The following is a 26,888-nucleotide window of genomic DNA, read 5'->3' as shown; positions in this document are numbered from 1 at the left end:
TCAGTGGGATACTCACATGTTGAGCTACCTTATCGATTGCACTGAATCACACTGAAAATTCTGCAATTACTTCCATCTTTTCCACAGTAATTCAGTTACTGCAGACAGAGCTATTCCCTTAGGTCCAGGTGTTTTAAATCATGCAGCAATTAACTGCAATTCATGAAAAAAGTGAGGATTGGGGCAGGAAGTGCCATGCATGGACTGTGACTGCAGAGTGGTTTGTTTTTAGTGCTTCTACAGCAACTAATGAAACTAAGGCTGAGATTTGTCTTTTTATCAGGCAGACAGCCAGACAGCCAGCCATTGTGTCATCCATTCAGCTATCCATTCATTCATCTAACCAGCCATCCAGCCATCCAGAAGACCAGCTATCTAGGCATCCAGCCATCCAGCCATCCAACCCGCCAGCTAGCTTCCATCCAGCCAGCTGCTCTTGCAGCCATTCAGCAACCACTCCATCAGACAGACATCCAGCTAGCCACTTCAGATCCAGCCAGTCAGCCAGCCAGCCAGTTAGCTACTCCAGCAGCCAGCCAACCTGACAGCCAGCTAGCCCCTCCAGCAGCCAGCCAGCCAGCCAGCTAGCTAATCCAGAAGCCAGCCAGAGAGCCAGCTAGCTACTCCCACAGCCAGAAAGTCACTCCAGTACCCAGCCTGCCAGCCAGCTGGCCACTCCAGCAGCCAGCCTGCCAGCCAGCTAGCCCATCCAGCAGCCAGCCTGCCAGCCAGCTAGCCAGTAAAGCAGCCACCCCAGCAAAGACTGTGAGTGTAGTGATAAGTAAGTACAAATAGTAGTTTATGGCTCTAGCTTTTAAAAAATTGAAATACTGTGTTTTATTTCAGTTTTAACTATTTAATGTTTAGAGGTAAATGGGTGCACTGTAAGATATTTAAATTTCTGTAGTGGCTATTTTGAGATTTACAAGCAGTAGTTTTTAAAGGTATAAAGAGTGCGTGTGTGTGTGTGTGTGTGTGTGTGTGTGTGTGTGTGTGTGTGTGTGTGTGTGTGTGTGTGTGTGTGTTTGTGTGTTTGCTGTGTGAGATATACATAGTATATATATATATATATAGTACTTACGTATTATCGCAACCAGATTTTAGCGATAATACCACTTGCTTCTCGATATTAAAAGCTGTCCCTTATTGTTGTAAAAATGTTAGGAAATGTCATTTCTTTCACAGTAAAGGTTGTTTTAAGAAGGGTTATCAAGAACAAGGGAGAAAGTTAGTGTTTCGCTGTGGCTATGTGCACTTTACTGGCAACATGTGTGGAGTTATCTCATTTGTGCATTAACAGTGCTTACAGCCACAGCGACAGTAACTTTTTCTGGTGTTCTTGCTAATCCTTCTTAAAACTACCTTCACTGTGAAATAAAAAACAATTTAAACATAACCATTTCTGTGCTACTAATATTAAATCACCCTTCCCTCTCTAACTTTGCCTGATGTCCTGAATTGTTTCTCCCCAACACACCTTTTAGGTGTAATACCGTAGACAGATAATGGGAAAAGCAGACGTGATGGCGAAATCTCCACACTTGAGATGTTTGTTGTGCTGTTTACAAAGTCAGATTTCACGTGTTGTACATCTTCAATTCCCCTTCAAAACAGCTCATTTGCTGTACTTCTTACATCAGTTACACATTCCCCTTAATGTTTCATTAAGGACGCTGGAAATATCTGAACAGAAAGGTCAATGTGCCTAACTGCTGTCGTGAACTTCAGAGGTCATGGTTGATTCAAATAGATGCCAACGCTGAATGATGAAATGTCGTTAGGGGTCTTACAACAGTAACGGTTCACATACATAATTTGCTGGTCTTCCTGAAGGTAATCCACAGTTTGTACTGAGCAATAAGGTCTTTCAATAACACTGTACAGTGTTGCATGGGCTCCTTTGACATGACGTATGCTATTTTCGCAACCACGAAAATCTGTTTGTGATAATACGTAAGTAATATATATCTTCATAGTATAGTACTAGGCTATCTGCCCTGGGGCATTTGTAAGCCTAGCTATAGTGATATGGCTTTTGTCACCCCATGAAATGGTACAAAAAATGTACAGAATAAATTTAGAATACTGTGCCTCTGTCTAGTAGTGACACAATGAAGGTCCCCTTATATAATAGAATTAGTTTACTGTGCCCCTGTCTAGCAGTGACACAGATGTGACCCCTGGGGTAAACTTATGATCTCCCATCCACTCATCAAGATTTCTCTTGAAGAGAGTCAGTGAGGGGCTCTGCCTAATATGAACTGGGATCTTGTTCCAAAGCATGGGAAGCCTCTGGGTTATGAATCTATCCCTCCAGCATGTCCTATTCATACTTGTGCCGAGGTTTAAGTCTTTAGCTCTAGTGGTCCTGATGGATTTGGATTTTTTGAGGTGGAGCATGTCCATCAGATCCTGATTGGACATGGCCTTGTATCGTCAGGCAGAGATCACCTCTGAGCAGGCGGTATGCTACTGAATAGAGCTGAAGTTTCTTTAGTCTGGCAGAATAAGACATATGTTGGAGACCCTTGATCCTCTTGGTGAGGTACTTTTGTGGTCTCTCCAGCTGTTGCAAATGCCGGGTGAGGTACATACCAAATGGGGCATTGTACTCATTCATGGGTCTGATGAGGGAGGAGTATAGGGGTACAATGACATCCTTGGATCTGGATGTGAATCCCTTCATGATGACGTGTGCAAGGTAGAATGTTTTTCTAACCACTTTGGCAACATGGGTGTCAAATGAGAGGTCACTGTCGACTTGGGTCCCTAGGTCTCTGATTACTTTTTCCGTACTCAGTGGGTTGCTGTCTATGTGATAATTTGTGGGTACTTTGTTTTTCCCAAAGGGGATGACTATACATTTTTTGGCATTTAGTTTAAGGCCGTGACTCCAGCACCAGTTGTCCATTTCTGTGAGGCCTTTTTGTAGGATGTATGTGTCCGCTGGTGTATCGACTATGGCGCCTAGTTTTCAGTCATCTGCGAACTTTGTTAGCCACAACCCTCCCATGTTTGCTTTAACATCTGAGAAATAAATGCCGAACAAGAGGGGTCCCAGGACAGATCCCTGTGGGACACCACTTGTGACTGGCTTTGAGTCTGACATTGCTCCGGCGATTTTAACTTTATGGGTTCTGTCCTTTAGCCAGTTTGCAACCCATCTAGTGACATAAGGGTTTACGTTTAAGCTGTTGAGCTTATCTATGATGCCTGAGTGGGGTATTGTGTCGAAGGCCTTAACCAAGTCCAGGTAGGCTGTATGGACTGCTTTGCCCTCATCAACGGCTCTAGTGACTGTTTTGAAAAAGTTAACCAGGTTCAAAAGGCAGGATCTGCCCTTTACAAAGCCGAACTGGGTGGAGTTGTGTCTGTAGGTCCCCTATGTCTCTGTTTATGAGTTCCATAATGATTCTTTCCATAGCTTTGCAGACCAGGCTGGTTAAGCTTATGGGGCGGTAGTTCCCGGGGTCTGTAGAGGTACCCCCTTTGTGGAGTGGGACCACTGTTGCTGTACGCCAGTGTTCAGGTAGATATCCTGAAGTAAGGCTAAGGTTAAATAGCATTTGTATGTGTGGGTTTAGCTCGTCTTGGAGTTCACATAACACGCAACCCGGGATACCGTCAGTTCCCATTGATGCTGTGTTTTTAGCTTTGTTTAGGGCGGTTCTCACTTGGACATCTGAGATGACAGGGAGATTACATTCAGCTGGGATAAATATTTCTTCTTTTGGGGGTGAGGGAGAGGAGAAATTTGCACTGAACCTGTCAGCCAGAATGTTGGCAATATCTGTGGGTTCAGTGTATTTTTTGTTGTTGTGAACTAACTCTGAGCATATCTGAGGGTTTCTGCCCAGGTTTCTAACATAGCTGAAGAAGGCTTTGTGGTTATCTTTAGTGTCCTTAGCGATTTTTCTCTGAAAGTTGGCCTTGGATGTTTTTATGAGAGAACGTAGTTTTCTGCTAATGTTGATCAGAGATGTCTTCCCTTCATGGGATTTTGCTCTGACATGCAGTAGCTTCCTTCTTTGTTATACAATTTGTTTATGGCTGAGGTCCACCAGACAGGACGCTTGCCTTTGGTGGAGAGGGACTTGGATTTATTTGGGATTGCATGATCCATGCATTCTTGGAGATGTCCATAGAAAGCATTTGTGAAGGATTTGGCATTGTGGGATGTGATATCCACTGGCACAGTGGGCTTAAAGGATACCATCTCAGTCTTAAGTAGAGTGAAGTCTCCTTTTGAGTAGTTTTTCACTGTGGTCTTTTGTGCTGGGGTGGAGGTGGGATATGTATATCCAGGGTGATTAGTTTGTGGTCAGATCTCACTAGTGAGGGGTATACTTCCGCTGTGGAGCATTTTGTCCCCATGTTTGTGATGATCAGGTCTAGTATATTATCTCTCCTAGTGGGAGAGGTGACTAGTTGTTCCAGTGCATTTGAATTTATGAATTCCAGGAACCTTTGGGCTAGGGTATTAGGGCTAGAATAATGTACCCAATCTATGTTTGGGTAGTTGAAGTCTCCCAGTATGATGGTATTTTGTGATACATTCATATCCTCCAATGTCTTCAGAAAGGCTGAGTGGGGTTCCTGAGATTGGGAGGGTGGTCTCTAACATGCTACCAGTTGTATAGCAGTTTTGCCTATGGTTAGTTGCACCTGTATGGTCTCTGATGCTTCATGTGTTGCTACTAACCTGTAGGTGTGGGTGTCCTTGATGAATATGGACACTCCTCCTCCCTTTGTGGTTCGGTCCAGGTTTTGGGGCCAAAAAGCATGATACGAGGTATAGCCTGGTAACACTGGGGTGCTCTCAGGAGCCTTGAACCAGGTTTCAGTTACTGCACAGACGTCGATGTTCTCCATTCTGAGGAGTGCATCGAGTGCCTGCATCTTGAGATTTAGACTTCTGGCATTGAGCAGCATTACCCTTAGTTTTTTTCCATTTTTGTTTTCTAAGGAGGTGGGTTTGTCTTTTGAGCCTTGCCTAAAAAAGGCACTATGGGGGTGGAAAGAGCCTTAGCCAATATCCGGAAGCCCAGTGGTGACAGGTGTAAGCCATCCCTTGCGAAGCAGCATGGCTTGTCCAACATGTCATCCCAGGCAGAAAAACATTGGATCCCCTTAGAATGACACCAGTACTTGAGCCAATTATTAAAGCTGATCATCTTGTCTTTGTATTGTAGTATAATTCTTGGTGAGAGCAAGATGCTGTTCAGGGTCAGGGTCATACCAGCCTGGGCTACATAATCGGAGAGCTCCTCTATGTCTCTTTTCATGTAGTCCAGGGAGGTATGTCTCAGGTCATTCACGCCAGCATGGACAATGACGGAGTCATATTTGTACTTGCTTTGGAGTGACTTGAGTGCGTGTGTTATGTGGCGGATCCTAGCTCCCAATAGACAGCTCACAGTCACCCTCTCCTTATTCAGCCTGGTCAGCGGGACATCAGTGTGTCTGACTATAGAGTCACCTATTACTAGTCTATCAGGCATGGTGTTTGGCCTTAAGGGCTGTGATTGGTTGACACACTGATTTACTGAAGTATGTGTTGCATGTGTTTTGCTTTGAGGTGGTGGATTTTTGGATGTCTGCTTTGGGAGCCGCTGTTGTTTTGGTAAGTTTTTTATTAGAGCCTCCGAGTATGTCTTTGTGCTTTAATGTGTTTGGTTTGCAGTTGTGGTAGGTCTATGTGTGACTGGGATTGTTGTGTGTGTGGTTACCATCTCCTCCTGTCTGGTCATGCCAGCCCTGAGTTGAGAGAGTTCAGCCTCCAGTTTGGCTATATAGTTGCATCTCTCACATGTATTTGTGTTTGTTGGGAGGAGGAGAGGGTTGTCTGTGTACATGAGACAATTGTAGCATTGTCTCAAGATACCCAGATTGACCAGCTGAACTGGAGAGGACGCCAGTAATCTACCACTCGACATGCTAGAACAGTATAAGGGAGTGCTGTACCTTTAAGGGAAGTGGATATTCACAGGGATGGTAGGTAGATGTAGTGCTTTACTTAGTACGAGAGTGCTTACTTAGTAGAGAAGTATTGAGAACAAGTGCTAGGCTTATAATATAGTGAGTAGTCTGATTATACTAAGAGTAGAGCTTCCTTAAGGGAAAATTTGAAGAGCAGACTTGGCGGAGCCAGAATAACTTTAAGCTTGTTTAACCGCGCTGCTTATGCACAACCGCACAAAGCCGTGCAAACGCGGATTTTAAACAGGGAACAACAAAAGAGCTAGAAATGGTCCAAAACAACCAATTACTACAGCTTCTTGTGCTGAGGTCACTTCCTACAGGGACAGGTAGGCTGCTCAAGGCTCCCCACTCCCACTGGTGAGCAAAGAAACTTCCTTCTATCCAAGTAAGGTAATGGACAACACAGGAACTACACCACAGCCCAGAATACAGCAATGCCTGTAAACTGGTCTAAACTAGTCGAGGAGAGGTGGGAAAACAAGGATTATTTTTTTTGTTTTTTTGTTTTTTTTGATAGAAACACACAGAAAATGTAGAAACAGTAATAAATCAGTTACACAGGTGAGTACACTTTAGTGGGCAGTATCAACAGCTAAATTAAACAAACAAACAAACAAACTTTCGATCAAATTCGACTAAAAAGTAACTTTATGTGCAGATTTTAAAATAATGCAGCAAACAGTTCCAGCTAGTTCAGGGTAAGCTACAGAAGCTATTCCAAGTGAAAAAAAAGCAAAGATACTTGAATCCAGAAAGTAGTCGCTTTTCAGAGTTCTCTGTAGCTAGGACCACTCTGCAGGACCACGAGGAGCTTGTCTGAGCAGTATAGCCAGAAAAAAAACGCCCAGAGGCAGATTTTAAACAGGGAACTACAAAAGAGTTTGAAATGGTCCAAAACAACCAATTACTACAGCTTCTTGTGCTGAGGTCACTTCCTACAGGGACAGGTAGGCTGATCAAGACTCCCCACTCCCACTGGTGAGCAAAGAAACTTCCTTCTATCCAAGTAAGGGAATGGACAACACAGGAACTACACCACAGCCCAGAATACAGCAATGCCTGTAAACTGGTCTAAACTAGTCGAGGGGAGGCGGGAAAACAAGGATTATTTTTTTTTGTTTTTTTGTTTGTTTTGATAGAAACACACAGAAAATGCAGAAACAGTGATAACTCAGTTACACAGGCTAGCACACTTTAGTGGGCAGCCTCAACAGTTAAATTAAACAAACAAACAAACAAACTTTCAATCAAATTCGACTAAAAAGTAACTTTAAGTGCAGATTTTAAAATAATGAAGCAAACAGTTAAAAAAACAGTTCATGCTTGTTCAGGATAAGCTACAGAAGCTATTCCAAGTGAAAAAAAAGCAAAGATACTTAAATCCAGAAAGTAGTCACTTTTCTGGGTTCTCTGTAGCTAGGACCACTCTGCAGGACCATGAGGAGCTTGTTGTTTGTATGTATAACATTTAATCTTTAGTTGTTGTGGTTGTTTTGGGATGATTTGGAAGCAGTAGTTTTTAAAGGTTAAAGTGTATGTATAAAATTTTGTTTTATTTCTGGTGAGGCCAATCTTTATGGATAAATATAGTGTATCTGATATATTTCTAATATTATTGTGGCTGTTTCTAGAAATGTTTGGGACAGTTTGTACTTTTTGGGTGGAAATGTGTGTCATTTATTTTTTTATTGTTGTCTTCAAGAAGTTAATTTGCCAGATTCAATAAAGCCTACACAATCCATTTCTAACATGTGCTCATTGTGCCACAATGTGCAAATGGTAGCATAGTGTTTTGGATTCAGTAAGTGCCTCTACAAGGTGTGTAAAGCCACGCACAGCAGCACAAACAAGGTAAACACTGTGGAATGCAAATTACAGCATAAGCAGCTGAATTGTATGTTGATAAACCAATCCCAGATGGAGGAGGTATTAAACAAGCTATAAAGCAACTGTGTAGACTCAGTGCTGCTTTTCCCTGCAAATTCCAAAACCTATTGGAATACAGCCACAGAAAGGAGTCTACACAGAAACAATGTGATTGACTGCTTTTACTTCAATTATTGTGCATGTGCAACAGGCTGAAGTCTATGCTGCTGCTGCTGCTAATAGACCAAGGCCAAGAAGGAGAAGAGTTTTCACACCCAGGGTAACTTATCCCAATCTACATGATGTGAAATTGTAGAGTGCTACAGGGTAGAGACACACCACAGGAACTCTTTTTACATCTGTATTCCTCAACTCAGAACCAGGGCAAACCTATGGAAACCCATCCTAGTGGAGACAAAGGTATGTGTAGCATTTAGAATCTTAGCTTCAGGTGCCTTTCAGAGACCAAAAAGGGACATGCTGGGGGTTTCACAGGCATCAGCATCCAGGATCCTCTATCAATTTGTGAATGCTATGCTCCAACATGCTACTGACCACATATATGTTTCCCATACTCCTAAGGATAGGCCTGAGATATGCAGGAGTTCTACCCTGTAGCATACTATCCTGAATTATTGGGTTCCATAAATTGCTCACGTGTAGAAAATAAGGCACCACCTGAGGAAAAGGGAAGGCTCTACATTAATAGAAAGGTCATTGACTCTATTATCTACCAAGTCATCCGTAATGCAAGGGGAATCATCTTGAATGTGTGTACTGGCAACCCAGGCAATTACCACAACTCACATATCTGGCACACCTCCCAACTGTATCAGATGTTCACTAGGGGAGGTATCACAGAGGGTCATTTACTGGGGGATGCAGGTTATGCAATGGAATCATGGCTAATGACACCCATCAGAAATGTACATACACCTGCTGAAGAATGCCATAATGAAGCACACTCTTAAAACAGAAATATCATAGAGTGTGTGTTTGGGCTGCTGAAGTTGTGGTTCCGGTGCCTAGATGTGGAGCCCTGCAGTACAATCCATGGACATGTACTGAAATATTCACAGTGTGGCGTGCCATGCTACACAGCATCCTCCTGAGAAAACAACTACAGCAGGATCAGCAAGAGGAAGGAGCACACATCCCCCCACCAATGCCAAGGTCACCACAGCCACATGCAGGTGAGGAATCTGAGGGGGAAGCAACAGCTGCTTTGGGTGGAGGCAGATGTACATGTGCTCAATATACACTTCCATTTGATAAAAAGCAACACATAGCACACTCATGCATGGCCTACGGGCCTAAAGCCTTACTCCTATGTGCACACATATAGTAACATTAATGTCAGGCAAGTGTCACGACCTTTACATCCCCGTGTATTGGCTGTGTACTGCATGCATCAGACAGAGCCAACCCTGAACTAAAACTGTTGCAACTGCTTGATTTACAAGGTAAGTGTTGAACCTGGAGTGTATTGACTAATAACAGGAAAAGGAGAAAAATAAGTGTCAGGTTTGTCTGTGCTTATCTCCTTTGTGGAAAGCGTGGCAGTGCATAAACTGGACTAGTGGCCCATGCAGGAAACAGACAGAACACCTACAAAATGGAGTCTGCAAAAAGGGCAAAGGTCAAAAACAATACATTGTAGCAAATTTTGTTTTCCATTGCACAACTGTACTTAGCAGTATTGTGCAGGAGTTAATCATCAAACACCTGCAGACAGGACTCAGACAGCCAAAAATTGAAGCTGGATACCTTCAGTGAATTCTGTTTGGCATTGTACAAACATGCTAAGTGGCATTACATGGTGGTTACCACACAGACCTTATGAATGATTAGGAAATTAAGAAATTTCATGATACTAGTCCTGTGGCAGTAGTTGTAATTGTAGGGCTGTAGTACAGATGGTCCTGGGTTCCAGTATAGGGTATGCAGCCTATATTTACTGCTTAGACAGTGCAGTTTATAGCAATTAACTGAAAAATAGACAAGTGTTATTTCAACTTTCTTGTGGTAACAGGTGTAAGTGTAAGGCTGTCATACACATGGTCCTGGGTTCTAATACAGAATATTCCATACACTTTTACTGTTGTTCCACTTACCATTCAGTTCAGTCTCACTTATAACACTATAGTTAATGGGGCTGATATGAATTATACGTACGAGGGATGAGACACCATTATTGTGTTTTCAGATGTATGACTGAGGATATATTGTCTACTATATTTCTGTAAGCATAATTCTGGTATCTGGACTTGCATGGGCTTCCCAATTACATAAGACACATGCAAAACTGGATCTATATCCAGTAACCATGTCAGGTTACACACATACATGTGTAACAGCTCAAGCTGTCACCTGTATGTATGTATGTATGATTCCAGACTATCTCTGAGCTGCATTTCTTCTGTGGCAAATGTGGAAAATCAATGCTGTGGAAACAAAGTTTTGTCCCTTATGCCTAGGTTTGAATCTTACACTGTAAAAATCGATTTTCCTCAGTGTATAAACACAAAAAATGTGTCAGGTCATTGCATTTATGCCCCCAGTGCTTGTCTGCAAACTTAACTCACCTAAAAGTTATCTTCCAATTTCCAATATATATTTCCAGGCTACATGAGTCGACACTCCACAAACTTAGGCCAAACATCAGACTAACCTTCCAGTTTCAATGATTTAATTCCTCCCTGCTTATCACTGTTGCACTCCACTTAACATTGTACAAATAAGGTTGATATCATTGCTCAGGTATGTGCATTACCAGTAAATGTGATAACTGGAATTGGAAGGAAAGCATCAGTTTCCATTTCTCTAGTTTGGCTGGTAGACATGGCTGGTGTTGCAGAGAAAGGTACCAAGTTTAGGGCACAGAACTGGGGTATTCACGAGTCCAGGATAATTATTGGACTGAGAAAAACAGAACCAACAACTTACAAACTGAATGAAAAAAATGGCAGCGCAATAGCAATCCAGCGATATACCAAACACATGAAGGGAAATAAATCCGATGATATACCAAATGCAGTTGAAATAAATCCAAGTAAAGTAAGAAATCCAAGTTTATTAGTAGGTAAGCACTTTCGGCTGTGACACCGGCCTTCTTCAGACAACCATTGCAATAAAATAAATTTCTTATATAGTGTTCTGTGTTCACTAATTACAATCAATTATCCAATTAATTATTCATTAGTTGAACAGTTGCATTGAATATAATATAATTGTATAATTATTAAGTAATTATAAATGTATATATTATATATTTAAAATATATATCTTGACATGCCATAATAAATGCCTATATAAAACCATATTAAAATATTATTATAAAACAAATTGTGTACATAATAACCATAGAACAATATTCTATCTATTATAGACCTTGAGTTTTTATTCCTTCAATAATTAGTAAGTCAGTAATTCCTTCAGCACTCAGTAACAAATTTAGCACAACTTATACAGCAACTGTCTGGGAATATCATTAATGCATGAGAAATGCAATCAGTTCGCCCCACATGGAATAGAACTGATAGCGGTGACAGTTTGGACAGTATTCCACCAGGGCAACCTCAACTGCAACATCAAAAAACAATGCACAATGCTGAACTTTTACAAAATGATATACAATTACAGCGGTGGCTAAATCAAATAGAAAACAACAGTATAGACACAGACAAGCATATACCAATTTTTTCTACAATGATAGATGATTTTTATGATCTGGTATGGAACTATCGTAAATTAGTCCATGAGAATGCATATTTTAAAGAATGCAGTAAGTGTCAGCAGGTTCCTAAGGGGTTAAGATACTGGAAGTATCCAATGGGACTAAAAGAGAACAGTGCATTGTATAAGGAGCTTTTACAACTCTTTGATCGGCAGGGGTATGAATTTTTAGAGGTACTGATCAAACATAATGTTCACAAAATGGAAGAATTAAATGGTCAAATTGAAGCACTCGATGTAAAAATAAAGCGACAGACAGCATTTGCAGCTTGTCAAAATCAATACCTTGAGGTTTTTACTCAGGTTGATAACCATAGTAAATTGGTTACAGACAGAAAAACCCGTAAACTACATAGAGATCAGATGGACTATTCCAGTGGAAGAGCCTACCCTAAACTACCATGTGGGCAGTGTCACAGTGAGCAAAGGGAAGAAACAGCTCCTCCTTTAAACAATAATAGCAGGCATAATTCCAGTGAAGTGGATACAAGCAACCAACAACAAATCCCTTTAGAGGAGAGTACCCTATGCAGATTGGAACGGCTATGGAATAAGGACAGCTATCAGGCAAGGGGCAATTCAGCGTACACATGGAGAAGGCAAAGAATGGGCTCACGCTCATGGAACAACTATAATTAGAACTGGTAGGTGAACAAATTTCATATAATACCTACCAACTTATCATTAATTCTACAGGAGGCTATAAAATATATATTTATAGTCAGGTAGTTTTAAATACTCAACATGCTAATATTTTTTGCAAAGGTTTTACATTTATACCTAAGAGGTGAGCAAGGGTCACGGACTTAATAACAGAATCAAAGCTATTTACTAGGAAGATGAACCTAGCTGTTATATTCCAACATGCTTCAGCTATACAGAATAACCCAATGCATATTCCTAGCAGTTTTAATCCTCGCCTACATCCTAAGATAAAACTGTTTGAAGAATTGTGTGAACTTGACTTTAGGAATCAACTTTGACAACAGAAAACTAAATATCCTATAAGCAATATTACCAAAGAACAACAAGAAATATTAAATGCGTTGAAGGCAAGAGGTGACCTACGCATTATGCAACCAGACAAGGGAGGAGGACTGGTGATAATGAATATAATGGATTACAACCAGCTTATATTACAAATATTATATGAAGATGCATACACTGAAGCCTCACTCAATGAAATAAATATTTCAAATGCCAGAATCAACTATTACCTAGAAGACATGCTGGTGCAGGGGCAAATAACAAGAGAGGCCCATGTGTATATGCATGTACAAAATCCCAGAATACCAATCATTTGTGGAGCACCCAAAATTCACAAGAACTTACAAAATCCACCTTTACGTCCAATTGTGGATGCTGGGGGCTCAAAAACTTACTTCATGGCTAAATATGTGGATATCCAACTGAAAGAAAAAGTGTTTGATTTAAAATACATATGTCGTGTTTCTTGGGATTTTCTTAAAAAGGTCAATATGACACATATACCAAATGTTGAAAATATTACATTTATTACCGTAGATGTAAAATATCTTTTTACATGTATACCTCAGGAGGTAGGGCTGGAATGGTTCACTGATTTTTTCACAGAAATAATGGTCATCCCTCAGGATGACATTAACACTTTATCACATTTGTTGCAATTGGTTTTAACTAACAATTATCTATACCATGATGGTCACTATTTTAAGCAAATAAAAGAGGTAGCAATGGGCTCCCCAGTAGGCACACTGTATGCTAATGTAGTTATGGCCATGTGGGAATATAATTATTTGTTCCAGTCACAATTTATGCAATATGTTAATATGTATTGCCGTTTTTTTGGATGATCTCTTTTTTATTTGGAATGGTCCCATAGAAATCATAGATGAGTTTGTGCAATGCATTAATAATTCAACTGATTTTTTAAAGTTTACCTATGAAGTTGGAAGAAATAGTATTTCATATTTGGATGTGTTGTTGACAAAGAATTCATCACAAGGTTATTTAAAGGCCAACATATATAGGAAGAAAACTTATTCTAATAAGTTTTTGCATTTTACTTGCAATCATCCTAAACATGTTAAAAAAGCAGTCATCAAGGGACAAATGGTCCATGCAGCACAAATGGTAACAGAAGCTAATGATTTCATGGAAGAATGTCAATATATCAGTGATATGTTTCTAAAGAGAGATTATCCCAAACAATTTGTGAATAGCATTTTCCTTGAAGTAGTACATAAGAGAAATACAGGGTTTTATCAGCCCTTGTTGGCAAACACTAGTACAATTGTTATAGATCCACAAGAAGGGGAAACACCCCCCAACATGGAACAATCAAACACACAGTCTAATACAAACAGGTATGGCAATATAGGGTTCATAACTGCATACACCAAGGATTCTGTAGATATCATAAATCTCATGAGGAAATATTGGACATTTATTATGAGAGACGCCAAACTAGTAAAAGTTTTAGGTGCACAACCCTCGATTACTTATAAAAGGGACCGTAACATAAAAGTCTGGTGCAATGCATGTTTCAATGTAGTAGAGAAAACCAAAGGAACCATGAGGAAATGCAATATGTGCACATATTGTGCTCATATATTAGAAGTGGACCATTTGTCTATTATGGGTATAGAGATCAAAGTTACAGGCAAATACAATTGCAACACAATGGGTGTTGTCTATGCATCAGTATGCTCACACTGTTCAGCCTTTTACATAGGCAAAACAGAACAAAAACTAAAACAGCGGATTTATAAGCACATTTATGAAATTAATAAACAATCACATACCAATGCATTATATAGACATCTGGCACAAAATTCCACACATAAATTTAAGTTTATAATATTAGAACAGGTACGACCATCTCAAGAAAAGTTCCATGGAAAGTGATTTTAGAATCCAAAGAATATTGGTGGCAGGTTCTTTTAAATGCCACACAATTTCCGGGTCTAAATGACTCTATTTCTATTGCAAGCATTTTAAAACTCAAGGTCTATAATAGATAGAGTATTGTTCTATGGATATCATGTACACAATTTGTTTTATAATAATGGGGGGGATTCAGTAATCCTCCGTGTAGGATGAACAAAGCCCTACTCAGAGACTGCCGTCTAAGAGTATGATGTCTGCACATCATGCATATGTATGAGGGCTAGCTGAATCAACTGTCTGGCTAACATGGAGCGTGTAGGAGTGCAGGGGGCATGTCAGACTGCCGAGCTGTTCAAATATTCGCGCCCCTGCAAGTGCCTAAATCTGCAAATGTCAGCAGATATGAGTGAGTCTGCTCAAATGTGTATACCCCCAATACTACACTCCCTCACATTCAAAAGCCCTGTACAAATGAAATAAAATGTAAAACAATTTCTTTTTTTTAGTAGTCACGATATAGCTGCCCGTATTTGCGCGTGTGTGCGTGGGTGTGCCCATTGCTTAACTACAGTTAGCAGTTTAGACATTGAAGAGGATAATAAACCACTTATATGCAAATTAAGCCAAATAACAATAGTGTAGTGGAGGAGGCATTCCAGGTTTGAGTCCCACCACTCTCCTTTCCATTTTCTGTAGGAAATCCGTGCATAAAAAGAATTTCTGACATTTACCTTTTAAATTTTATTAAAATGCATCGAAATGGCCTATGTAGTAGTGAACGATATTTTAAATATATATAAGAAAGTGAAACGGTCATGCATACTAATGAATGCATAAGCAACCTATGTTAAGCAATGTGAAGCACTGCTAAGCAACGTTTACCAATAGTAAGCACATTTAAGAGTAATTGCCCATAGCTAAGCACTGGTTTAACTAGCACAATAGCTTTGTGCGGAGCTGCGCATCATGCCAACTAGTGCAAACCAAACATGTTTGCGCAAAGCTGCGCACCACGCTAACTAGCACAACATCAGGCAACGTCGGTAACCGTAGAGCAATGTTGGGCAAAGTTGAGCAAAGTCAGCTAAACCCAGCCACACCCCCTACCGGTCAGGCCAGTAGTAAAATAAAAAAGCAATGACAGGTTTTGGACCCGGGCTAATGTGCACCATAATCACAGTATTAATCCACTAAGCCATGACAGCATTTGATGTTCATGGACTGTTAACACACATATACATATGATCAAAGTTTACCCAGTGGTAAGCAGGTGTGCACTCAGTTGAGAACTTTCAAATCCAGCTAATCACAAATAAGTGCGGGGAATGAGGAATATTTAAGCTTCATAGGTGGGAATACTTGCCATAACTAGTTGCAGCTCCCAACTGCAGGCAGCAATGGCTGGTGTTGGAGAGGGCTCTCACTTCCGAGCACAAAGGTGGGGCATTGAGGAGTCAAAATTGATGGTTTGGCTCCTCATCCATCGTCATGATGCTATACTCCTGCAGGGCTAGTTCCATGGCACAGAATACAAAGCAGAGGCCTGGAACCATCTCGCACATGAACTCACCAGTGTCACATGCGTCCCTTGGACTGGAGAGCTGGTTAGACATCACACTGCAGACCTGAAGAGACGCAAGCAGGACCAACTGAACCAATGGATACAGGAGGCCCGTGGGATGCAAAATGCCCCACTACTGAGTAGGTAGCCATGGACTGAAGTATGTAAAAATTGCTATTGTAGTCGATAGTATGGATAGGTATATGTCTCAATATCACTTCATTTACTTCACAGCTGCAGGTGTCCATGCTGCGAATCAGCAAGCCTATGCAGATAGGCTGCTAAGGCTGCACCACCAGGCAGGTTAGTAATTTTTCTGCATGTACTGTTATATAAAATAAGTGAGAGAGCCTGAATAAAAGTGTCTCTCTGCATGAACTGTTATGTAAAATAAGTGATAGAGCCTGAAAAAGAGTGTTGTAACCCATTAATAAAGGTATAATAAGTCCTGAATTATTTCTCTGCATGTATTGTTATATAGAATAAGTGAGAGAGCCAGAAAAAGACTGTTGTAAACCATAAATTAAGGTATAATACATCCTGAATAAGATGTCTGCATGCACTGTAATAACAAATAAATGAGAGAGCCACTAGAAAAGGGTGTAATGTAATTAATAAAGGTATAACATCTGTAGTGTGTCCGTGTCACTTTCTTTGAAATGTTGATATACTATTGCAGTATAGAAATAGTAGTGTATTAAACGCTGTCAACCCACACTTGGGTAGACCCATAGAAAGAGTATGAAGGGAGTGTCAGTATCTCTTAAGGATATATACAGTCATCAACTGTTGTTTCAAGCCTGGCATGTATAGTTAAATCTGGCACATGAGTAGCTTGTAGTTGTGTGCACCTGAAATGTCAGTGTGCTGCTAGAAATGTAGGGGGCTGTTAAAATATAACTGGTAATGTCACCTGAACACATCCAGATATGTAGACATATGAATATAAATAAAATATATAAATACGTAGCAGTAACATCTGCATCCTGGACAGTTTGTATATTAGATACAGGTCAGGTACATAATGAACTAGCAAAACACATCCCACAACATAATGGACATTGTCTAGTGTAATAATACATGTAGGGGATATATACCTGCAGTCAATATGAATGTAGTGTAAACTATAAGTACATATAAGTTGTTAATGGAGGTATCTTTTTACACCCTACTGTATGTGTATAAACAATGCAATTCCACACCTCAATGGGTATGTGTAATCTCAAACCATTTGTTGGGACATATGTCCTATTGGTTTATAAATATCTGCATAACTTTGATGCATGTGCCCTGTTCAAACACCACAATTTTGGTGGCCTATTGCCACCATTCATTCCTGCATGCTGTTGGAATGTCCACTGTAATTCAATATATGCATGGGTTATGCTTGCTGTTCAACTGTTGGAACTCTGGTGTGTTTGGTAAATGGGAATATTACTGCATGCTGTTACAACTAATTTGGAATGCTGTTGGCTATATTGTTATTAAATTCACCTAAACACAGAACGTATGAGAAGGCCGGTCCCAGCGGACCCACCTGTCCCACCTCAGCTGGCGATGGCACCTGGCACCAGCAGGTCCAGTGCCAAGCCCGGGACCTCCTCCTCCATTGACCATGTGCCACCTTCGGGAGGAAATGCTGCAGGGATGGGGCTCACCCCCCCATACAAGCGTGGCCAGAGGAGGGCCACCTGTCACCCTCCAAGTGGTCTGGGCTGTGGTGCATAGGGAGATCCAGCATTCAGTCGCTGATCCCCTACGCCAGCTCAAGGCAAGAGTGGCGCAACTCATGGGTGGGCCTGCCCCTCCTACGCAGCCCCCAGCACAGCCACACTCCAGGCTGTGAAGGTGCAGTGGTGACTGCCCATGGATGGGGATCTCAGTTCCACTGTTACCATCTGTGGGCTCATGGGCTTGCGATTTCCAAACATCCTTCCCCATCAATTGTGTTCCCCCACCGCATGCGTCATATTCCACCCCTGTATCCATCTTGTTTGTCTTGTCTGTTTACCTCACCAAACTACCTCCCAAAACATACCTACTTCCCCTACCCCACATTCCACTCTCACCTGAAAAAAGAAAATGGGCAATCTGCTCCAATGAAAAAATTATGCCCCATACATAGCTGCCCATTTTGCACAAATGTCCACTGGACACAAACACTGAAATTCAATTGGCAGTACAACATACTTTGTTGTCCTCACCCCTCTCTCAGGGGTGGAAGGTTTCAAAATTCCCTCTAAATTACTAGCATATGCACAGCTGTTGCTGTTAAAGAAATGAGAAGCTATGGACCTTCCCTACACCCATCCTGCACATCCTGAGCTGTTTTCCCTACTGTCTTTCCCTCTTTGTGCCCCTTTTTCACCACTTTCCTATCTCCCCATTTTCTTTTCTTTCAAATAAATGAGTTCGGGGTTAGCAGGAGTAAGCACTTTTAAGCAGTAGTAAGCGGGTTTGAGTGAGTGTGCGCATGTGTGCGCTTAGCTAAGTATTGCTAAGTGTTGAGCAAACCCACGCAAACCCACTTACAACTGCTTAAAAGTGCCTTAGTCTCCCTGCATATGAGGGGCCTTGTTCTGCTCAGCAGCAAACGAAAACACCACTGTCAGTCTTGAACCCCAGACCTTGGACACACTAGACTTCATAAAGTACCACTAGGCCACAGTACATCTACAGCAGGATGTTGCTGAAATATATATATCATGCATCAGAATGTGTGAATGTAAAGGAAAGATAGGAATGCCATAACATAAAACCTGTTCTGTGGAACTTTACCAGCAGTTGTTGTGGAATTGCATTACATGACTGTGATAACAGAACCAGACATTCTAGCAGTAAATACTGTTACAGTAGCACTTCACAACCCCCACACAGTATCATAGCAGGACAATCCCCATCCAAATGTACAAAATACCAGTGTGTTCAAGGTACAGCAAGGATGTAGGTAGGCATACTCAGTACTGGAATTGTCCAGTTTCATGAGCATCTTGTGATAATGTCAACAAAATAAAAAGCACAAACAGTGCAGAAGTGAGTACATTAATATCCACAGTATAGCTGTTCCCAAACAGTTCATGTGCCAAATGAAAACATCTCAATAACTACATATGTATGGCAGCTAATTGCAGATGTTGTAAAGAAACTCCATACTCCCATGTATCTTGTGTTAGCATTTCTAGGGGTGAGTACAATTCTACACTGTCAACTGTGTACTGAAAGAGGCAACATTCAGGTCTGAGTACAACATACAAATAACTGGCTACACCCTTAGCAACAGTTATAAGAAGCATATCAACCTTCTGACTTACACAACGGTGTCCACAGCAAACAAGCATGGTCCCCACTCTGGAATTCTGAAAGGGCTACACCTACCTGACCTAGCAATTTATAGCACTGTGTTGCTATGACAGTGAGTACTGCAAGTACCACACAGCAGGCTGCATGCAATTGCCAAATGGTGGCCACCAATTGGTACAGAGGCCATCACATGCACATGTGCAGATACCTATAAAAGCAGTCTGTACTTGCTGTCCACACATGCACTCATTCCATTGCAGGTACAGAGGGAGAGTAGAGAGAGAAAAGAAAAGAAAAAGTAATGCAAAGTAAAGAAATATAACAAAAAGAATATATTGATAAAAAGCAGTATACCGACAAAAGAAATTATATTGAAAAAATATATTGAAAAGAAAGTACATTGAAAAAAATCATTGAAATAAAATATCTTGAAAGAAAATTTTGAAAGAAAAATATATAGGAAAAAACTGAAAAAAATATATTGAAAAAAAATATTGAAAATCAATATATTCTGAAATATAAATCTATTTAAAAAAATCTTGAACAGTAAAAGAGATATTGAAAGCAAAATGTTTATTGGTAAAAAAAGTATACCATATATACAGCAACATATACGAATACATACAAAGGAAAGGTATGTAACAGCTATGTATTTACTGGAATGTAGTAGATGTTTATGAAGAGTACTCTATATAGTTTGAATCATCCATATGTGGCAGCAGTATGTATCGATGCACAGATGCCCTGCATAACCAGTGGCATGGGGAAATGAGTGTGTTGCTGTGTGCAGTGGGATGTGACGGTGACATATGTAGTTCAGCATTAAATGTCAAACATCTGATCCATGTTATCTGTGTTCTGTACAGTAGTGTGTACAATGTCTATTTGGGGTAGTAGCCCATATGGTTATGCAAACATGGATGTGACAGAGTAACAAATGCATGATAGTCATATTAATGTATAGCTTGGCAGTGGCAACAGCTGTACCAGGCTAGTATGCTAATTCAGCATTAGCAGCTATGTATACACCCTCTAATATTACTGTGTGCTCACATGTGACACCTGTTCATGTTGCAGCAAAGCTCAACAGATCAGCCGTGAGGTACATGTACTTACAACAGTGTGGACCTTGTGTGTGTGTGGCACACACATACGGAGAGATCTGTCCGTGTCAGATATATTAGCATTTGTACATGTGCATTGAGCAAAGGACATACTGCAACTGTTTGTGAAAGGTGGATATATATATATATATATATATATATATATATATATATATATATATATATATATATATATATATGTTGCTGAAGGTTGTTATGTGCATATTTCTATGTAGGTTGTAGTGTGTGGCAGACCAGACAGCATACAGGGCTGGTATATGATATGTGGTGGTTAAACGCTGTGGGTATGATTCATCAGGTTTGCAGTGTTGCAGCCAGTGAGGCCTGCTAAAGCTACATGGGCTGAGAACACCTTCAATGCATTCTGCACAATACTATGCAATGTTATGACATAACCGTATACATCACAACCTTCCCATACTTGATATACCCACCATGACAAGTGGACCGTATATGTGCCTATATGTATATCTATGTGTACAGCAATGGATGTTCATATGTATGTGTATATATATATATATATATATATATATATATATATATATATATATATATATATATATATATATATATATATATATATATATATATATATATATATATATATATATAGAGAGAGAGAGAGAGAGAGAGAGAGAGACAGGGTCATAATTACTGCAACAGATGACTGGTGACAAAGCCATGGACTCAAGCTCAACGTTGACACTGTATTGGCATCCCTCCTTGCAAAGACTCAGTACCCATGAGCTACCACATAGGTGGTAGTGTACTTAACACCGAAGGTGTGATAAGAGACCATGGAACACAGGTGAACAGTAGTCTCCCCTTCGATAGTCACAGTGCCACACTAGTCATGTAATCCATCTAAGTGGCACACGTCATCACAAAAGGTGTGTCTTCCAGGGAAAAATAGGTCAGTGTTCCCCTCTACTCCACACACGTAAAACTCAATATAGAGTACAATGCTCCATGTGGTATGTACCTCACAAGACATCTACAGCAAGTGGAAAGGACACAGACATACCTCACAAAGAGTGATACCGGTGTCAAACAGATGCCCTATGCAGACTGTCCCACAAACCCACAACTAGACTGTGTAGCATACCGCCTACCCAGAGGTGACCTCTGACTGACATACTAAGATATGTCAAACCCAGATCTGTTGGACATGCTCCACGTAAACAGATCACAATCTATACGAGCTACATGCTCAAGGGACCCAAACCCTTTGACCACAGTAAACAGCACATGCTGGAGGGATAGATTCCTGTCTCAGAGATATCCCATACTCTGGAACTAACCAACTATCCATGGCAAACAAAACTCCTAATTAGCAGTCATCATAAATAATCCTGGAGATTGTATGGGAGATACACCCAGGCAATCACCTCAGTGTCTCTGCTTGACTGGGCCATGTATAATTTAAATACCTGTGTGTCAGAGGCCAGGGTAGTGTATGGCTAGAGTTCTATAGGCCCTAGGGCCAATAGCCTCACCTACCTATGAAGTGATACACACCCACATGTACTTGTTGCAATAATCGATATATGAGGTTGACTGAGTGTGATGGTGAATGTGTTGGTGAATGTGTCAGAGTTCAGTATATGTGTGATAGCTTAGTTGGATACTCTTTCAGTCATGGTATTATGTGTCCTAGCTGTGATCCCAGCAAAAGGTGTGTTTGCAATTAGTAGGCGTAAAAAACAGTATGCCATACGGTCTGACGTAGTCCCTTGTTGTCAACTGGGGTGTCCCATTGTAGGCTAAAGCAGTACATGTATGCTTATTGTGTGTTACTGCTAGTGAATCCAACACCTGTATGAACTGCAGTACTACCTGGAGCTGTATGCCTAAACAGCACAGTATGGTGTATGTGCACATTTATTGGAACCACTGTTATGCGTGTTCTCTGTAGTCTTCACAGATTACATACCTCAGGCATAAGGTCTGGTAACTATTGACACACAGTACTGTAAGGTACACAGTAAAGGTCACCTGGGTTTCCATAGCTTTGTGTCTGTTATGTATGTCTGCTGTGTGTGTGGGTATGCCTGTACCATGGCCTCGATCATATGTGTGTAACAGGATATAACTGTGTATCTATCAACATGTATAGTCTAGTACAGCAGTATGCCACCTATATTAACGAATGTGCACGTATGTTAGGCAGGGGTCCGCTATCAACAACTAGTGTGGTACACTGGTAATGCTGTCAGTGGACTTTACATTCATTGCAATGAATTACATATTTCATGATGCATTAGCATGATATATACCTCCTGTGGCTAGGTGGTGCATTGTGTCACATGCAGTGTGCCATGTACTGTTGTATAGTCTTACATACTGTTATAACTTTGTTGCTGTGCAAAACATGGCTTGATATATAGAGTGCGCCAAGCACTGTCAGGTATTTGTGTGTTGAGAACTGATATGTTTTACTGAAAGTGCGTATCTTCTGACAGCCAATAGGTTGCTATATATGGCAGTTAATTTATATCTGTACTATAGAATATTACGTGTGCCACATGACTTGCCTATAGCACGGCCGAGGAGGACACCATCAAAGCGAGCCTGGTGCAGCACTATGCACTGCTGTTCTCCAGAACCAGCCAGGACCAGCATGAGCGGGCTGCGCTGTGGCAAGATCTTGTCAGTAGGGTAAATGACATAGGCATGCATAACCGGACATATGAACAGGTACACCATCACTGCACTGATTTAATTAGACATGTCCAGAATCGTGCATCTGATATCCGCAGACAACAGCTTGCCACAGGTGGGGCGGGTAGCCATACACCCCCCCTCACCAGAGTGGAGGAGCTGCTCCTGAGCCAGGTGGCTCCTGGCCAACAACAACCACAACAATTAACATGTATCATCATGGAGGCCAGAGCCACCCAGCAAGTTGACACGGAGCGTGCAGGTAACATGGCATAGCTGTAGAAAACTGTTACCTCTATTGGTAGAGCATGCTTATGTGAGATGTGTACTGTGTAGTTAGATGATGTGGTGCCTAGTGTTGGTCAATACTAATAATTAGGAATATAATCTGTAGGCCTGTGACTGTCCACCATTGTACTGCTGTAAGATTGCAAACACACAGTAGCAATGCCACAGTTGTTGCCACTGACAAAGTGTCTGATATCCTTGTAGGTCCCTCTGGTGTGACACCAAGGCAGCAGAGCCATGCTGGTGAGTGTGTTATACCTTTACTATTGCTAATTAAATGTGCATGTCATAGGTGAGGCATAGGCTATCTACACGTAACACACCTATGCATAATGCATGCTGTGCATGTTTGCTGTGAGACTATGCACATCCTAGTAATGTGGGTAGCTGCCTAAAACACATAAAATACACAGAGCATCCCACACAATTGTGGCAACACTGTAGTGGACATCGGATAGGCAGAGTCGATACACATGGACACAACATACACACCTTTGTCATACGAAGTACACGTTAACATGCTACACATGGCATATTGAGACACCCACTGTAAGGTCTCACTACAGTATCCCAAACCTCATCCAAACAGCACCCTTAATATACCTGAGGGGTAGATGCCTCACATGTGGCTGTGCAACACTCTTCAACACATAACACATTCATGTTAGGCAATGCCCCCTATTGGGCACCTCACAAACCCATGTAACAACTGGCCATGAAATGGTGGATGTAGCCATGGTACTGCAGTTCAGGTACAGCATGCTATGTGCCAGTCTGGCACACATTAGTAGCTTTGAGTGACCACATGATGCTGCATGATAATGGTTCATGGTACTACACCCCATCCAGTTACAGTGGCCACAGTAATACACATATCATGAATTGCTATGCACCTCAATGTTGTGTGTGTGCAGACATATGCAACTATATGCAATATGCATAGCAATCCCCCTTTGTAGAAAGTGATACACATATGTCTTGCAATGCTATGGGGTGTATAGGTCACATGACACACATTGTTTATGTGTGATGTTTCATGTTGTGGTAGCATGCCATGTCATGGCTGGCACTGGCATGTCCACAATATGTCCTACACTCACCATGGCTATGTTGAGCAATGGTATTCCATCAGGTATACATGCACCACTCATCCTGTGTGTATACATAGCATGCATGTGCTACACCTGTGTCCACAATCATCTGCTAAAGACACAGATGCTCTAATCAGAAATGGATATCTATGTGACACATGATACACATCCGGCCATGGTATGTATACCTGTGACTGATGGTGCACAGGACATTGCAGGGCTTTTAATACTTGCACAGAAATGTTGTGTCCATGTACACATTGCGTTCCAGGGTGAGGCCATTCACTGAACAAAACACACATGCATCAAGACCATGTACACTGTTATTAACAATGTCTGCCTACACTCACACTGCATGCTGCTGAGCAACACACGTCCTGCATGCTGTCACATTTGATATAAATGTTTGGCTTGTGATACTGTACCCCAACATCACACGCTATTGAGTATGTTTGGGATTGCTGGTGGTGTGTGTGTGTGTGTGTGTGTGTGTGTGTGTGTGTGTGTGTGTGTGTGTGTGTGTGTGTGTGTGTGTGTGTGTGTGTGTGTGTGTGTCTGTACTAATGAGGAGTGTATTTGTGTGCATGTGTGCATGTGTTCATGTGTGCATGTGTGCATGTGTGCATGCGAGCATGTGTTCATGTGTGCATGTGTGCATGTGTGCATGTGTTCATGTGTGCATGTGTGCATGGGTGCATGTATTCATGTGTTCATGTGTGCATGTATGCATGTGTGCATGTGTTCATGTGTGCATGTGTGCATGTTTGCTGACATCATGTACAGGTCATAAAGTGTGTTTCCTGTCTCCCTCTCACAGGTGCTGATACTGGGCTGGTTCAATGTAGCAGGGAAACCGATGTCACTGAGCATGATAGTGACAGTGATGATAGATTTGTTGAGGCACAGGCATGTTTGCCAGGGTCTATCGTTGGGCCACCAATCGACACTACACATGTGTCCACCCCATCCATGCACACAGTCATACTGCCAATACATCTGTCACCAATGCCCTTAGCAGAGGGATAGCATACAGCCGGCATTGGCCAGGACAGTGTGGTATCCATGGCACATGCATCCCGACACAGCAGCCATACCCAGATATCTGGAAGGGTACCACATAGGCAGATGTCCAGGGGTTCTCGTCAGAGCACTGCTGCCCATCATGCCACTGGCAGACGTGCCACAGGTCTAACTACCTCATGCATGTTCCAGCCTGTCATGGAGGCACAGGCACATATGGAGTGGTCCACCAGACAGGGACTGAGGGCACAGAGGGCACATAACACTGCCGTAATACACAGTATCCATGACCTAGCTGGTGACATCCGCAATTACACTGAGGTCACCGATAGACGTTGGGGAGAGACACTAGATGTCCTCCGCAATGTGAACTGGACGACTGTATTAATAAGGCACTAGTAAGCAGGTTTAAGCACAAATAAGCAGTAGTAAGCATATATAAGCCCTAGTAAGTGTGTTTAAGTGTGTTTGCATGGGGGTAATCATTACCTACACAGATTAAGCAAAGTAGAAGCTAACTGAGTGTTAGAAACTGTAACCGGAGATTAGCAGTGCTTATCTCCACGCAAACCCACTCACACCAGTGTACAACTGCTTTAATGTGCCGTAATCACTCTGTACCCAATGGCCCATGTTCTGCCCAGCAACAAAATAATCAGCGTCTGCAAGGCTCAAACTCAGGACCCTATACACTATAGTCACAGTAATTAACCACTAAGCCATCATAACAATACATATGAATGAGGTATCAGCAAACTAATCCTCACCACAGGAAAATCAAAAAAACATGTGAACTGAATCTATGTACAGTGTGATGCTGTATAACCTGCTACATAACATAAATATGTGAAATGGAGTACTGCAGTAAGCATAGATGTCAGGTGTTATTGTAATAAAGTGTAGAAGTCCCCAAGACCCCATACAGTGTATGTACACATGAGTCATGGATACCAGACACATATAAAACCTGTAATGAATACTAAGTCACTGCCAAAAGGCCAATTAAATGCTAATTAACTATTTAGCAATGATAACCGCTGCACAGTCCAACTTAGTAAGTGTAAGCAATGTGTAGGGCAGCCAATTCAATCTGCCTAGTGGCTCTTTAAGCAGTGCCAACCTTAGGTAAGCAGGTGTGCCCATAGCTTAGCCTATTCAAAACCGTCCAATCACGGAAAAGTGTGGGAAGTTGGCCATATTTAAACCTCACAGGCAAGAATACAGCCCATAACTGGTTGTAGTTTCCTACTGCAGGCAGAATGGCTGGAGTGGATGAAGGCACTCGATTTAGAGCACAGCGCTGGAGCATCCAGGAGTCAAAAATCATGGTATGGTTCCTGGTAAAACAAACATCATGGGGAGAGACTACTGCAGGGCCAAAACCAGGGCTCG

The sequence above is a fragment of the Protopterus annectens genome, chromosome 4.part1, assembly GCF_019279795.1.
Source record: "Protopterus annectens isolate FY-2018-M chromosome 4.part1, PAN1.0, whole genome shotgun sequence".
Classification (NCBI taxonomy): Eukaryota; Metazoa; Chordata; order Ceratodontiformes; family Protopteridae; genus Protopterus; species Protopterus annectens.
This window is presented reverse-complemented; position numbering follows the sequence as displayed.